The sequence below is a fragment of the Mastomys coucha genome, unplaced genomic scaffold (assembly GCF_008632895.1).
Source record: "Mastomys coucha isolate ucsf_1 unplaced genomic scaffold, UCSF_Mcou_1 pScaffold1, whole genome shotgun sequence".
In the NCBI taxonomy this organism is placed as follows: Eukaryota; Metazoa; Chordata; class Mammalia; order Rodentia; family Muridae; genus Mastomys; species Mastomys coucha.
Genome location: NW_022196891.1, coordinates 48,949,197 through 48,964,937, shown reverse-complemented (window position 1 = coordinate 48,964,937; position 15,741 = coordinate 48,949,197).

Sequence of the window (15,741 nt, the reverse complement as noted above, 5' to 3'; positions counted from 1 at the left end):
GTCAACTCTCAGCTTAGCCACGATGGAGGTAAAATCCTTTGGTGATGTGAGGGTCATTGAAGTACAGCCTTATTACAATGAAATCCTGCCGCAGGCCAGCCAATCTGGGCCTCCCTCAACCCGCGGGAGAAACGGGGTCCTAGTCAGGTAGACAAGGCATAGGTGAAGAATGACAAACAGAGCCAACACAAGGGTATATTGAATCTGGATGTATTTGTATAAGGTGAAATTCAGGCTTAAATACCATACAGCAAGCAGGGCAGATGACAAGAGTCACATAGGCAGGTGGGGGTTACAGCAGGGGACGCAAGTGACCACCACACCAAGGTCAGCAGGGTCTGGTAGCTAGGTGTGAAGCAGGAGGAAGAGGAGTGGAGCCCTCTCTGTTTAGGCATTTTGATATTCCTATGCTATTTCTATGGTCCTGCTGGAGGCAATGACTAGGAGGTTTTAATCTAACACTTCTAGCTAATGTCTTTGAGTGGAAGCCCTTCATTACTCTCTAGTATGCAAAACATTTCTAACTATTGTGAACTATCTATTGCCCTAAGGAATGTGCTAGACCTCTGTTGCTAGCTCTGGCAAGGCAGATTCCTTGAGAGAAATTGCAAGCTATGGACAGCTTGGTATTAAACTAGGATAAGTTGGTAACATGTGTGTTGGCCAGGAAACAATGCCCAATCTTAGCCATCTATGAATCATTTCTAAGGGTACCTTTATGCCTAAATATGAGGGCGTGTTGATGATTGGAAAGACTAATCTGGAACACGTCTGAGTTAGGAGATGTCAGCGACTGTCTGAAATCCAGGAGGCACAGAACTCCTTTTGTATCCTTATTGCCTCTTATCCTTAATCAGGATTTTATCCCCAATATTTTGGATGTGACTGGAGTAGACGAGTGTGCATGGCAAAATTCAATGTCTAAAAATTATTCTTATTTTGGGCTTGTACCACAGTAAGAGACAAGATTTTAAACTCTACTAAATACAAAACAAACAAACAAACAAAAAGACTTTATGCATTTATGTTCATTTAAGAAAATACTAGTAGTGATATATTATTTTGAAATATACAGTTAATGTGTTTGGAGTTATTTAAAACTTATATTGAGAAAAACAGATGTATTTTCAGTATTGCTGTAGACAATCATCGACATAAGACTGTTAAATTGACTGTTGTTTTATATCAAACAACTTTTATAATAATCATTTTTGTTGTTATAATATTTTGTAAATTTTAAGGAATATGACAAAAAAGATATTGTAGGCATTGAAGGGGGTCTCTGGGAGGAGTTGGGGTACAAAAGGGAAACAAGAATGTGATTTAATTCTATTTACTTAAAATGTTTTTAAATGTTAACAATTTCAGATAAATTGAAATCATGTAACTTTTCTCATCATAATGCAATAAAAGTTAAAAAAAAGAAAAAAGTTTAAAAAAATACTTGTTGCTCTTGTAGAGGACCATACAATTCACAAATACCTGTAACTCTAGCTTTAGGGAATCCAACACCCTCTTCTAGCAACTAGAAGTATCTGCACATACACGTGCATGCGTGTACACACACACACACACACACACACATATATGTGTAAGTAAAGAATAAAATAAAATTTTAAAATAAGGTAGAAAGCAACAGAGGGCAACCAACCTCCACAAGCACATGCATGGATGTACACAACACATACACACACACACACACACACACGCACACACACACACACATGCACACACACATGCACACGCAAACACACACGCACACACACACGTACACACACACGCACACACACGCACACACACGCATGCACACACACATGCACACGCACACACGCACGCGCACACACACACGCATGTACACGCACACACACGCGTGCACGCACACGCACACACACGCACACATACATGCACATGCACACACACATACATACACGCGCACACACACATGCACAACACAGATACACACACACATACACACACATACACATACACGCACACACACACACACACACACGTGCACACACACACATACACACACGCATGCACACACGTTAGGTTCTGCTTGCCTATATAGCTTCTGCTTCAAATCAGAGAAAAGACAGCAACAGTCCAAGTGGAGAAAGGGATGCTGACCCAGCACCCTTAAAAGCTTTGTCCCTGTGTGCTAGCCATCTTTAGAAGTTCCCCCATGCTATTCACTAAGCTATACTCACTCAGTGTTCTGATCTGAAGAGTCAAGTTGAATTCCCTGCTCAGAAGGATGTGGTGACCCTCCCGGGGATACTGAGTCTGCACAAAGGGTTTACGGTACTGAGGGCTTAGTCCCTGCTGGAGCCTCCCATCCGTGTAGGAAAAATGACCCTACATGGGTGGGATGTGGGCTGGGTCCTCAACCTGGACGCTACTCTAACTCTCATTTGTCCTGCTGTGAGGGTGCTTTACAAGGAGAGTCCCTGTCACTCTGTCTGCAGACAAGGTCACCCCTCTCTGTAACAGAGATCAGGAAAAGTTTACACAGGCTCTCTCTGTCCCATGGAACTTAATGCTTGCTTTCTCTCCTTCAAATCTAGCTGCAGAGTCCTGCTATATGTTGACTCTCTTCATGTATGTGGAGAGGGAGGAAGAAGAGGAAGAGATGTGTGTGTATGTGTGTGTGTGTGTGTGTGTGTGTGTGAGAGAGAGAGAGAGAGAGAGAGAGAGAGAGAGAGACAGACAGACAGACAGACAGACAGACAGGCAGAATGAATGAATGAATGAATGAATGAATGAATGAATGAATGAATCTGTTGTTGTGGGCTTTTAAAACCTCAAAGCCTACCTCTATCTCTTAATTCTTCCCAAACAGACTGCCATCTGGAAACCAAACATTCAGTTGTATGAGCCTATGGGGCCATTCTCACTCAAACCACCATGTCTTACGTGAGAGGGTCTTAGTAGACCAGCTGTACATAGTTACTAACTGGGAGCAATGTCTGGGTAGTGGAGCTTTGTGTGGGTCCACACTAGTCCAGTAGTGTGTCAGGAAGAGCAGTCACTAGGTCCCTGGTGATTGCTTCTCCCTAGTAGGTCTGCCTGTAAGCCACAGAAGGCAGGCTTGATGACACATAGGCTAGTTAGGCAATTTAGAAAATGCATGGCCAGTATATTACTGGCAAGAGATCAGAGACCTAAAATAACCACCCTTTTCGCTCATATACTTAAAGAAGAAGAACAGCCGCAGAATGTAATTAGCTACAGTGTAAACTGAAGTGCTGGGTTAGCTTCCAGTGAGACTAATGGGGATTTGAAATGAGAATCTTAAAGGTCACTTCCACTTCCAGGCTTGTTCTACTCCTCTATTCCCAGGAAAAGATTGTTAGGTGGGCTCTGCTCTCAGTAATGTCCTGTGACCACAGAAGTGAAATATTTGCTTTGTAGAAGAAGCTCTGAAAACTAAAGAAGCAGACACATCAAAAAATATCACTGTGTAGCTCAGGCTGGCCTCAAACTTGCTATGTAGCACAGGCTAACCTTATAATCTTCCTGCCTCAGCCTCCCAAGAGCTACTATTACAGTCATGTGCCATTACAGTTGGCTTAAGATAATGTGTGTTTCTGTGTGTGTGTGTGTGTGTGTGTGTGTGTGTGTGTGTGTATGTGTCAGTGTCTTAGGGTTTTACTGCCATGAAGAAACACCATGACCAAGGCAACTCTTACAAGGACAACACTTAATTGAGACTGACTTACAGGTTCAGAGAGATTCAGTTCATTATCATCAAGGTGGGAACATGGCAGCATTCAGGCAGGCATGGTGCAGGAGGAGCTGAGAGTTCTGAAGGCAAACAGGAGAAGACTGGTTTCCAGGGAACTAGGATGAGGCTCTTAAAGACCACACCCACAATGACACACTTCTTCCAAAAGGCCACACCTACTCTAACAAGGCCACACCTCCTAATAGCTGCACTCCTTGAGCCAAGCATATACAAACCAACACAGTCAGAGAACAGCTTTATGGAGTCAGTTCTTTCCATCTACCATTACCTGCTTTCCAGGGATTGAAGTAATCATCAGCTTTGCTTTTGTGGCAAACAATGACCCATCTCCAGCCCAAGATTTTATACATACATATATTATATAATTATATAAATATATGTGAATTACATATAATATAATATATAATATATAATATATAATATTTATATACATATAATATTGTGTAATTTTAAAACATCTTTTATATATTATAGTATATAATGTATAGAAACATATATGTTATATATTATATAAAATTATACACAATATATAATATATTTATATAATATATAATAATATGTTAATATATTATTAATATAGTAATTATATTATATAATTAAAATATATTCATATCTCTATATGTACCTTTCCCCTTTTATTAAAAATATACTATTATATTTTTAATATAAAAATATACTCACACAATATATCCTGATGACAGTGTCTCCTCCCTCTGCTCCTCCCAATTCCTCCCCACCTCTCCTCCCATCCAGATCCACTCCCTTTCTGCCTCTCATAGAAAGGAATAGGCTTATAAGGGGTAACAGCAAAGTATAACCAAATAAAATACACTATGCTAAAACTGAAACCACCACATCAAAGTTGGACAAGGCAAACCCACAGAAAGAAAAGTACCCATGAGAAGGCACAAGAGTCAGAGACCCACTCACTCACATACTCAGGAATCCCGTCAAAACACTAAACGGAACACTGTAGTATATACGCAGTGTTCATACCCTGGGGACCTGGTACAGACCCCGTGGGCCCTGGGTTTGCTGCCGCAGTCTCTGTGAGTCCACACAAGCTTTGCTCAGCTGACTTAGAAGGATCTGTTCAGGTCTACAGCCATCCACCCTGAACAAGCCCAATCTTGTCTGTCAATATATATTTTAAAATCAATCACCCACACCCTACTGTATAGAAGTAGCCCTGATTTGTATTTTATTGTTTTTTCAAAGCATGAGAATATATAATTTAATTGATTTTATTAGGTTTTAAAAGTTTTATTTATTTATATTTTATGTTTGTGAGTGTTTTGCCTGCATGTATATATGTGCCTGGAACCTGCCAAGGGTAGCAGAAGGTTTTGGACTTCTGAAACTGGAGTTGCTAGTGATTCTGAGCCACCATAAGGGTGCTGAGAACCAAATCCAGGTTCCCTGCAAGAACAGTAAGAGCTGTTAGCCACTGAGCCACTGCTCTAGCCCAAATCAAATTTATCTTTGTTATACTTGTGATCCTAGGAAATGAACAATTTCCATATTGTTATAGTATAGTCACAAACATTCCTATCATTCTCAAGCCCTTAAACTAGTACGCTGTAGTGAATCACAAACATTCCTATCGTTCTCAAACCCTTAAACTAGTACGCTGTACTGAAGATCTCGGGTTACTTCCTTGTGGTAAGTTACTACAATATGAATAACTGCTAAAGGTAAGGGTACAGCCCTTCTAATGCTTCTGGCTATATGTTCATCAGTTTACTTTATCACCAAGACAAGAGTGTCTATTCTAAACTTTTGTCAGCTCCACAGAAAATAATTTTTAAAAAAATCATTCCTAAATGAATAAAGAGAAAAAAAATCCCATTTTAATGTATTTCAATTATTAGTGCAATTAAACTTTTTCATTTATATTCTTAATCTATTTTCCTTCATTTTGAGTTATTTCTTCATGTCTTTGAGCAATTTCCTGTTGAATAGTATCTTTTTCATTTGTAGGACACTTTATGTATTAAGAAAACTATAATTTGTTGATCCAGTATATTATGAATATTATCTAGTGTGTCACGTATTGTGATGTTATGTGACACAGAACTGTTTCAGAACTATCCGTTTTCTTTCATTTATGCTTTCTGCTTAGATAATGCTTGCCTGGTTTTTTTATTATAAAGATTTCTCCAGTGTTTGGTCTTCTACTAAAATAAAAACAGAAGTGGCTTTGCTTTTCACTTTTAAATGACTCATTGTCCAACTGGATTTCAATTTTATGTTCTGCTCCGATTAAGAACTCAACGTTGATATTTTACAGTTGTTGCCAGCATGTCCAGATAATCACCACATCCCTGCTTCCTCTTTACCTTTTACACAGAGAGCTACTGCAAATCCCTCTGTTCTACATTCCTAGTTCTGTTGCATCAGATAATGAAGCCGACTCAGGTTGTCTACATGAGGAAATGCATTCACATTTCTACTTTACCACGTAAGCCAGGGCTCAGTTATGAGCTACCATGTGCTGTGTTGCAAAATGAATTTTTATAGCCAATGAAATATTAAGCTCGTGAATGATATTTATTCCTTTTTATCCATCAGAGTGTTTTTGAAATCTCACTTACAGTAGTACTTGGTGTGACAGCGTGTAGCAGTGAGGCAGACTGGTGGTGGCCCTAAGCAGCCACAGCAGTGCTGGACTGGATCTTCCCGACATCCTTTGCACTGGTGTCTGTGAGGCCTGGCCATTCTGAGATTTCTGATCTTGCGTTTCCAGAAAGTTTCTGTTTCCCATTATGTAATTACAGTCGTTCTTTTTGCTCCTTCTGACTCAAGCCATGATGATTAAGCCTCTATTTCTTACAATTAAAAAATGAATAAACCTACTTGGAACACCATGTAGATCCTTCAGGGCTAAAGAAGAGACTGGTTTATCAAATGAGTGGGTGTTCCTGCCTGGAAATCCAAATGGATGTCTAAGGGAGGCAGGCAGTCCTGGTAGTAGGGACCCCCTCTGCTGAGCAGCTGTTATATAAAAGCTGCTCTCAATGGCCAGAGCTTAGCTGGGCTAGACGCTCTTTCAGCAGTCCTCCTAGCAATGTGATGCTCTCCCTCTACACTCAGGCACTCTGGGTTTTGTAGCTGGTGCATTCTCGGGGGGATTGGTAAGTGCCTCTTCCCACCTCCCTGGCTGTATCTCTCACCTCTCCAGTCTCTAAGCTGCTGTCCAATGAGTGTCCACCGCACACACCTTTCTCCTGTTTCTCCGGTCTTCCTTTTGCAGGTACTGAATTTAGGGATCCCATTCTTTTCTTTCAAATGGGTTCTGCTTCATTGAAAGAGTGTCCAGCAAGTATTTCTTAGGTTTTCTGTGTTGAGGTTTGGTCTTTTGCTATGTATTGTAATGCTAAGTCCCGGGAGTGGGTGGGCGAAGACCTGGTTGTCCAATATTATTTCTGATTGGTAAATAAAGATACCAACAGCCAATAGCTGGGCAGAAGAGGCCTAGGTGAGGTTTAGGTTTCCAGGGCTTGGGGCATGGGGTGCTGGAGGGGAACCACAAGGAGGAAGAAGGTGCAGGAGGGAGAAGCCTCCATGGGTTAGGAGTCAAGAGAATATGGCCCTGAGGGTGGCCAATTGGAGTTAAGAGCAGCCCAGATGAAACATGGTAAGTAATAACTCAGGATTATCGATAGGAAAGTAGATTCTAACAGCATAGAGGATAGGCAGCTGCCCAGCTGTTGTACTGTGCTTATTGTGAATGTAAAGGTTGTGTGTGTGTTTTTATCTGGGAACTAAATGGTCTAAGGCCAGGTAGAAAGCCCAGGTCAGGATTATAAGTCTACACCACTTCTGTACGGTAGCAGCACTTGAGTCTCCAAGATGCTTGCTGAATTCCCCCATTGTTTTAATTCTTTTGGAAGGAGATTTTCAAAGGAACCTGAGGGAATTAGGCTTTTGTGCTCCAGTTACCATCATGAGGTAGAAAATGCTTCTTGGTGTCTAACTTTTTTTCTTATTTAAAAACTGAAAAAGAATTAATTTTAAAATAATACTTCCTTGGTAAGGTATTGTGGCTGCACCTTTTAATCCCAGCACTTTGGGAAGCAATGACAGGCAGGCAGATTACTCTGAGTTTGAGACTGGCCTGGCTTATAACATTAGTTTCAGGCCAGCTTACTAGCCCCTGTCAGTAATAATAATAGTAATAATAATTATTATTATAATTATAATAAATAATATTTCCTTACTGATTCTGCTAAAATAATCATAGGGAGAAATGCAAAAAAGGAGATTGTTAGTAAAAATGCTGGGAAATTTCAATAACTGAAAATATTATTCAACATGTAACTTGAATACTCTCAGAATATAGTCTGTTCTTCCTTCTTTCCTTTATTTCTTCCCATTCCATCTTCCCCACCTTTAAATTTTTTCTTTTTTCCTTTTTTTAGATTTTGCTGTATTCTTCCTCCCACACTATTTTGCTATCTGTTGCTGTTCACTTGTTTGAATCCAGGCGCTCATGTGGTGCAGGCTGGTCTTGAATTCTGTGAAGCCAAGGATTCTGAATTCCTGATGGTCCAAGTGCAGGGATTATACAGTCATGTGCCAACTTCATGCTTCTTTATTCTCTGCCTTCTCCTTTATTTTATTTAGTTTGCTCAAGGGTACCCCTGGATGGTATGAGAAAAAAAAACTCATTCAGTTACCACATTCGAATCTCTTCACTTAGCTCTGTGCAAAGGCTTGTAGGAAATTCTAAAGGAAACCTAGTGCTGGCTACCACAATGGCTACTGTAAAACTATAAGCAGACTTTCAAAGTGGGGACAGATTCAAAGACACATCGTGATTGTCATTATGTAGATGCAAAGTGAAACCATAATGAGATGGCATTTTACATCCACCAGGAGCAGGAATTTAACAATCAAACAATAAAAATATCTGTGAGGACACAGAGACATTGAAAAACCTATCCTCCTGGATGCCCGGACAATGTGAGAATGTTAGTGGTATGGATGTGCCAAAAGCTACTGGACTGTGTGACTTACAAACATCCATGTATGCTTTGTAGGAGTTTAAGTGGATCAGCTAGTGTAAGAAATATAACAAATGTTAGTCTTTTTTTTATACACCTCAAAACTTTCAGAAGAGGCAAGGGAAGGAGAGCTCTGTTCAGATGAGGGAGGTTTTAGAAGCATTCTCTGAAAAAACAGCACTGAATCCAGACCACTTAGAACAAAAACCCGAGTCTTCTCTGTAAATGTCAGGCCTTATCTAGCTCTCTCTGTTGCAGATGAAGGAGCTGAGGCTAGACCAATGGCCCAGTGGGTAAGAGTACTTGATACACAACCAGGAGGACTTGAAATAAAACCCTCAGAACCCACCTTCAAAGTCACAAGTCACATGTGGTTGCCTGCACCTTAACTGGAGCTGGAGACCCAAGGACTGCTAGGGCTGGCTGGCTGCCAGTTTAACTCCAAGTTCAGTGAGAATCTTTGTCTAAAGAAAGTAAGGCAGAGAGTGATAGAGAAGGACATCTGGTGTCTTCTCTTCTTTTGTCTCTGTGTGCACACAAATGATTACCCACAAATACCCTCTACACTATACACATAAATGTGCAAACAAACACACACACACATACACACACTGGTTTCAAGGTTGAGAAAGGTCAAGGTGGCTTACCCATGACCATACAGTAAGCAAATGGCAGGGCAAGAGGACTGGTTGAGAGGCAGCTCTGGAGAAATAGAGGAGTTTGACGATCCTACAGGTGTGGTGAGTGTACAGAGGGCACACAAAATGGCTCAAGGGGAGAAAACTACACAATATGGGTGGGAACCTGTTGGCACTAGGAGCTGAGACCTGTCTGGAAAAGCAGGTAAGGCCCAAACTATGGGAGGATTGATGTTCCTGATTAGCAGCTCTGACAGACTTCCTTAAGACTCTCCAATAAGCCAGAGCCTCTTAAAGTAGAATTATGGTTATGTAGTGGATTCCTCTAGGTTGAAAATGAGAGGGAAAAAGCCCCCCAGAGTCTCCACGACACAGGAACCTCATGAAACTTACAGGCTCACCCCATGAAAGCAGTGAATAATTGTGGGGAAGAAGAGACTTTGAGCAGTGAACAGTTGTGGGGAAGGCAAGACTTTGGTAAGGTCACTTCCTGAGTAGGGAACAAGGACTCTATGACTCAAGTGTTGTTGTCACCACACTTGTGTTATCTCTTTTGATAATGCAGCTGCCTGATTTCACCAGGAAGACTTGTATAAAATCATTTCTTTGGCCCCTGGTTGTCCTCTCTGTCACACGAATAGGTGTTTGTGTGTATCTTTCAGGAAAAGTAATGTAGCAATAAAATGTCTACACTGTAGCAAGAAGACTCCAAGTGGAAGACCTGTGTATAACCATGGTGTGAAATAGATAGTGAAAAGGCTGGGCCCATGTCTAGGATGGATGGGATTGAACTTGGATTAAGGTTGTAGAACTAAACAGGGAGGAATGAAGTAAATAAACCACCACACCAAACTGCTGTAATTGTATTTATTCATTTATCTGTCTGTCTGTTTTGCTGTATTGGGTTCTGACTGAAGGGCCTTCTACACCCTAGTCATGCATTCAACCACAGACTCAGTTGTACCTCCAGCCTTGTTGAAAGTATTTAATGCTTGTGTTTAGATTTAACTTGCCATTGGCATTTAGTATTTCAAAAATGATGAAAATATTTTCCATCTATCGTTATTCAGGACCAAGGAAGACAAGTTTAAGTATTTGAAGTGTAGCCACCTTTGCTCTGTAATCTCCAACCTTGCTTGATGGTCTCCTTGCTAGACACAGGAAACTCTTGATTATCCAGCAGCTCCATGGTCCCAGAGTAGCAGGTTCCTCTCCTTGTCCTGGCAGCTCCCACAGGACATGCTGGGAACTGTACTGAGGATGCCCACCATTCGGTAGATTCCAGAAATGAAAATTGTTCTTTGCTATGCTAAGTCACACTAGCTTGGCAGGTACATCAGTATGGGCAAGTGGCAAAGAAGTCTGCGTAGGACCAAGTCTCAGCCCTGTCATTTCTCACCTGGATAGTGTTGTTTGGGGGCCTACTTACTTAACTGTTGTGTTCCTTGAATTTCATACCTAGAGAATAGAGTGAACAGTGGTTACTTCTCAACATTGTTGGAGGCTTGAATGAGCTGAAACATAAAGAAGAATTTAGAAATTGCCTTAAACATTCCGATATTCAGGACACTTTAAAACCTTGCTTTGAGACTTCCTAATTTCTTTCTTTTTCCTTTCAGAAACAGCCAGAAAATAATTGCTTGCTGGTTTCTCTATGGTAGCGATATTTTCCATTAGGTCTTAAGTGGTCAAGTTCTCAGTAATTGTGCCTGAACAATTTTTCAAGCTTCTTGCTGTGTTCCTGTGTGAGCTGAGGGCGTAGCAGCATGTCTGCTTTGCCCTCTCAGGGCACTGATCTCACCATGAGCTCTAGGAGCCCACCTGGAAGGCCTCATCTATGTCTAGTCACCTCCCAAAGGTCCTACCTCCTATCACATCAGGAGTTAAGTTTTCAATATCTAAATTTTGAAAAAAAAAAAAACCCATACAGTCCATAATACATTTTTAAAAAATTAAGCTGATGAGTGGTTGTACGAAGCCAGATATTCAAAAGCAATAACTTTAGGGGCAGGAAAGATTATGATGATAATGATGGTGGTGGTGGTGATGATGATGATTGTATCTTTGAGGATATTTTTTAAAAGATTCATTCAATTGTGTGTGTGTGTGTGTGTGTGGTACATGTGCTGAGATCAGACAGCAACTGCCAAGAGTCAGTTCTCTCTTTACACTACTTACGTATTTGCACTTATTTATGTGTATGTGCCATTGACACAGCTTGCCCAAGGACAGCTTGTGTGAGTCAGTTCTGTCCTTCCACCACGTTAGTTTCTAGGACCAAATGCAAGTTGGTAGGTTTGAAATCAAGGACCCCTACCTTGTTTTGTGGCAGGGTCTCTCTGTTCTTCTGTCTCTGTCTCTCTTTCTCTTGTCTGTCTGCTGTCTACCTGCTTGGGGAGCTTCCCACTGATTTTCCTGTTGTAGGAGAGCATGGATCACAGGCTCTTGGTTTTTTATGTTGGTCCTGGTTGGGATTGAGCTGAGTTTGCCTTGTGCAGTGAATGCTTTTACTTGCTTCAATCATCTCCTCAGCTCCATCTTTGAGGATTTAAACGTAGCTTTTTCTGGGCAAAAGGGCAATCATTCTGGAAGTTATATATATTCAAAGTGTTGGATGGTATGAAGTTCAGATATTCTGATGATGTGGAAGACCAAAGTAGTGATGCTTATAGAAGAAGATGCTTTGGTAAGTGTGCACACAATTATTTATATTTATTTATTTTTATAATTATTTGTAATTGTTATATTTATCTCACTAATCATGTGTCAAGCAAGGAAGTTATTTGCAATGAAATGCCTAGTAGATTGTGCTGACCAAGCAGTTGTTTTTCTGCTGTTTATTTCTTGAGACTGGGTCTGTGTAGTCCTGGCTGGCCATTTTGAGATTGTGACCACCTCTTTGTTGCGTGAAATAGTTAAAAAGTTCTCCCGCCATTTCTCCTGCCTTGCTGGTCCATGTTCCCACTCTAGTACTGGTACTGGAGGGCCACAACACTATGTCCTGGGTGTGTTCTCACCGCTGAGCTACTCTCTCCCAGCTAGCGAGTTCATCTTTATTCTACGCATCACCCCACACACCCCATGATCAGCCATCTCAACACCTAGTTACCCAGTAGAAACATGACTCTTAAAGCTTAATTACTCAATCAGATTTATATAACAATAAGATTACAATTTACAGTATGTCAATACAATCATTTCAGAGCCCATTGATAAAGATAAAGCTTTAACCCAATTATTCTAACCTTGTGAAAATCTTAGCTACTGTGGCTGTTTAAAATCATGTGGGATCAGGATCATCTTCCTGTTCATCTACCTCCATGTTGGCTTCTCCTCTTTCCTCTTCCTGTGACCTCTCTCTGTCTCCCCAACTCCTAGCTCTGCCTCCCTTTTCCTGTCCAATCACAGGCCTGCCACTGCCCTAATGTGATTGGACAGAGAAAAATCTCGCAATACCTCTTCTTCTCAAGTGTTGGGAAGGCTGTTGCAGAGAAGTCTCTCTAGCCCTAGGCCAGGAAGATTTGTAGTCATTACTTCTGCATGGGTTAGAAATTGCTGTGTAGAATGGTTACTACCATGCCTGGTACAAGCAGGGGTTTTAGAAACAGACTTTTATTTATTTCCTGTGTGTATGTGTTTCACTGGCATGTATATTTGTACCATCTATGTGTATACCTGTTCCCAGAAGAGAGTGATGTATCCCTGGAACTGGATATGTAGGTGTACAGATGGTTGTGAGCTACGATGTGGGTGTCAGGACAGAACCTGGGCTGTGTGCAAGAACAGCGAGAGCTCCTCACAGTGCTGAGCAGTCTCTCCTGCCCCAGGTCAGGCAGTTTTACAGTTATCACTTCTTTATGGGTTAGTGGCACATTTGGCTCCAGCAATCCATTTTGCTTCCTCCACCCACATCACTGCGATGGCTGGGTGTGACAAGGTAGTGGAGCTCTCTCTCCCCATCTTTCCCAAATTAGTGGGCAAAAGCACATGAGGTAGAGATCCATGTAAAATGAGGAATTGGCATGTACTATGAAGTAATGTTTACCACAGAGATTAATTTCTACAAGACTTCTACTACCAATGGGTAAGCTTACCAACAATTTGATGAGACTTACATATGCTCTCCATGTATATCCACTCTTCCAAATGAGTTTTTGATGCCTTTTTTTTTAAAAATAAAATTAATCCTAAGAATGGTTCAAGGCCAGGCAGTGGTGGCACACACCTTTGATCCCAACACTTGGGAGGCAGAGACAGGTGGATTTCTGAGTTCGAGGCCAGCCTGGTCTACAGAGTGAGTTGTAAATGTTTTATGCCCTGTGAAACTAGATTGATCGCGCTCAGTATGGACATTGTCAATGAGATCTAAATGAATAGTTTCTCTGAGGAACAAATAACACTAACAATGTATTGTAACTGGGACCTGATAAATTATCTGTTCCCCTAGTGAGGTGCTTAATACATGTGAACAGCAGTAAAATAAATGGAAGGAAAATAGTCATGTGTGAAGCACTTAACAAGTGCTTCTCTCTGGGCGTTGAAATTATGATTTTTATTTTCTTCATATTTAGCTGAGTTTTTCACATTAAAAAAAAAAAAATCACAGCCTGGTTTGGTATGGTGGTGCATCCCAGAGATTCAAGCACTTGGAAAGAAGAAGGTGGGCCATAGGAATTCAAGGTCATCAGAGGCTACATACAATACTGTCACTCAAAACAACAAAATCATAACGAATGTGTAATACCTTGACTAATTTTCTAACTAGCTTTAAAAGTTCCCAGAATGGATGTGCTTTCTCAGGGCATGCTTGCTCTGTGGCCTGTCACCTCTGAGGCAAAGAACAGAGTATACGGTTCTCAGTGTTCCTTTCGTGAAAATGTTGACATGACACATACATTCACCTGCACATTGGATCTATTTTTCTTTCATTTTATCATCAGTGAAACTTTGGAGACATGCCCTAAACACCCCCAGAGAATGGTTGACTACATTTCAATAAACTCAACAGACCTACTCTCTTCAAGAAAAAATGTAGAGAGAGAGAGAGAAAAAAAAAGCATGCTAAATTTGAGGTTAACATATATTGATGAAAGTGACCACTCTTGTTTATTCTTATGCCAGACACGAAGTGCCACCTGTTTATTTTCTTCTTGCTTTTCTAGCAAGCTTATGAGGAAGAGACTATCAATTCCATTTCATAGAATGAAAAACTGACTTCCACAATCCTTCTTAACCACTACCATTCGAGGGGTTAGGTGACAAATACATGTTATAGAAAAAAAAAAACCTAAAATGTGGGTACGTTAAAAAGAAATGGCAATCCAAGTTGAGTTTCACGAACAATGTAATATTAGCCTTTGACGTTGAAAAAGAGACGGAAAAAGAATTGAATTTAAAATGAAGAGACACTAATGGGTGAGGGTTTTTTTTTAGCTTATTTCATTAAGCCAAATTATGAATTTGCTTTTCAATTGTCATATCACTGTCACAGCTGTGTCTTTTTCTGTCTTCCGACTTCATCCTGGCTGAATGTGGGAAGTGATTCGGCTGTGTATGTGTGTAATCGCTGAGGTATGGGGAGGATCTTTTACCACCATTGTTTCCATGGGTGTCCTCACTCTGGGGACCTGGCATTCTCACGAGTCTAAGGCAATGAAGGAGCAGTGAAGCACACAGAAGCTGCACAAAAGACATGCAAAGGCTATCGGTGTAGAAAGATCAATTCAGTGTGCACACGAAAGGCCCAGTATGCCTGGGATGAGGGAAAAAAAAACCGCCTTCCCAAAGGAAAGGAAACTGGTCGACCTGTGGGGGTCCACAAAGAACTGCCCCCCCTGGCCAGGGATGATCTTTCTAGGTCCTTTATCCATCTCTTAGCTGACTCGGCCTCGCTCCTTTGGTTCTAGGAGGCCAGGGAGGGTGGGGAAAGCAGAGCAGGGTATCAGCAGCTTTCCCCAGCAGCTTTCAGCTTTTACTAAGTCGCAGAAGCGTCTTCCTTCATTCATCCAGCAGGCGCTGCAGCTCCGAGGCAAGGTGGAGATGCTCAGAGGCAGGTCTCCCGGCCTTGGCTACAGCTGGCTCTGCCTAGCCTAGGAGGGGTAGGGCGAGGCTGTGCAGCCTTCCCCAGTTAGCTCAGAGCAACCACAGCCCCTCTGCGCAGCCCAGAGCTGTCGGACAGAGGTCTCCTCTCCCGGCTCCTGCCTCAATCCTAGTGTAGCTTCGGGTCCGCACCCACACCACCAACCAAATGACAGGTCCCTGGAAGGCCAGACAAGATAACAGCCTTCTTCCTATCTGGGTCTGTCCTCCAGCCTGCACGGGTGCGCGCGAAATCACACACACACACACA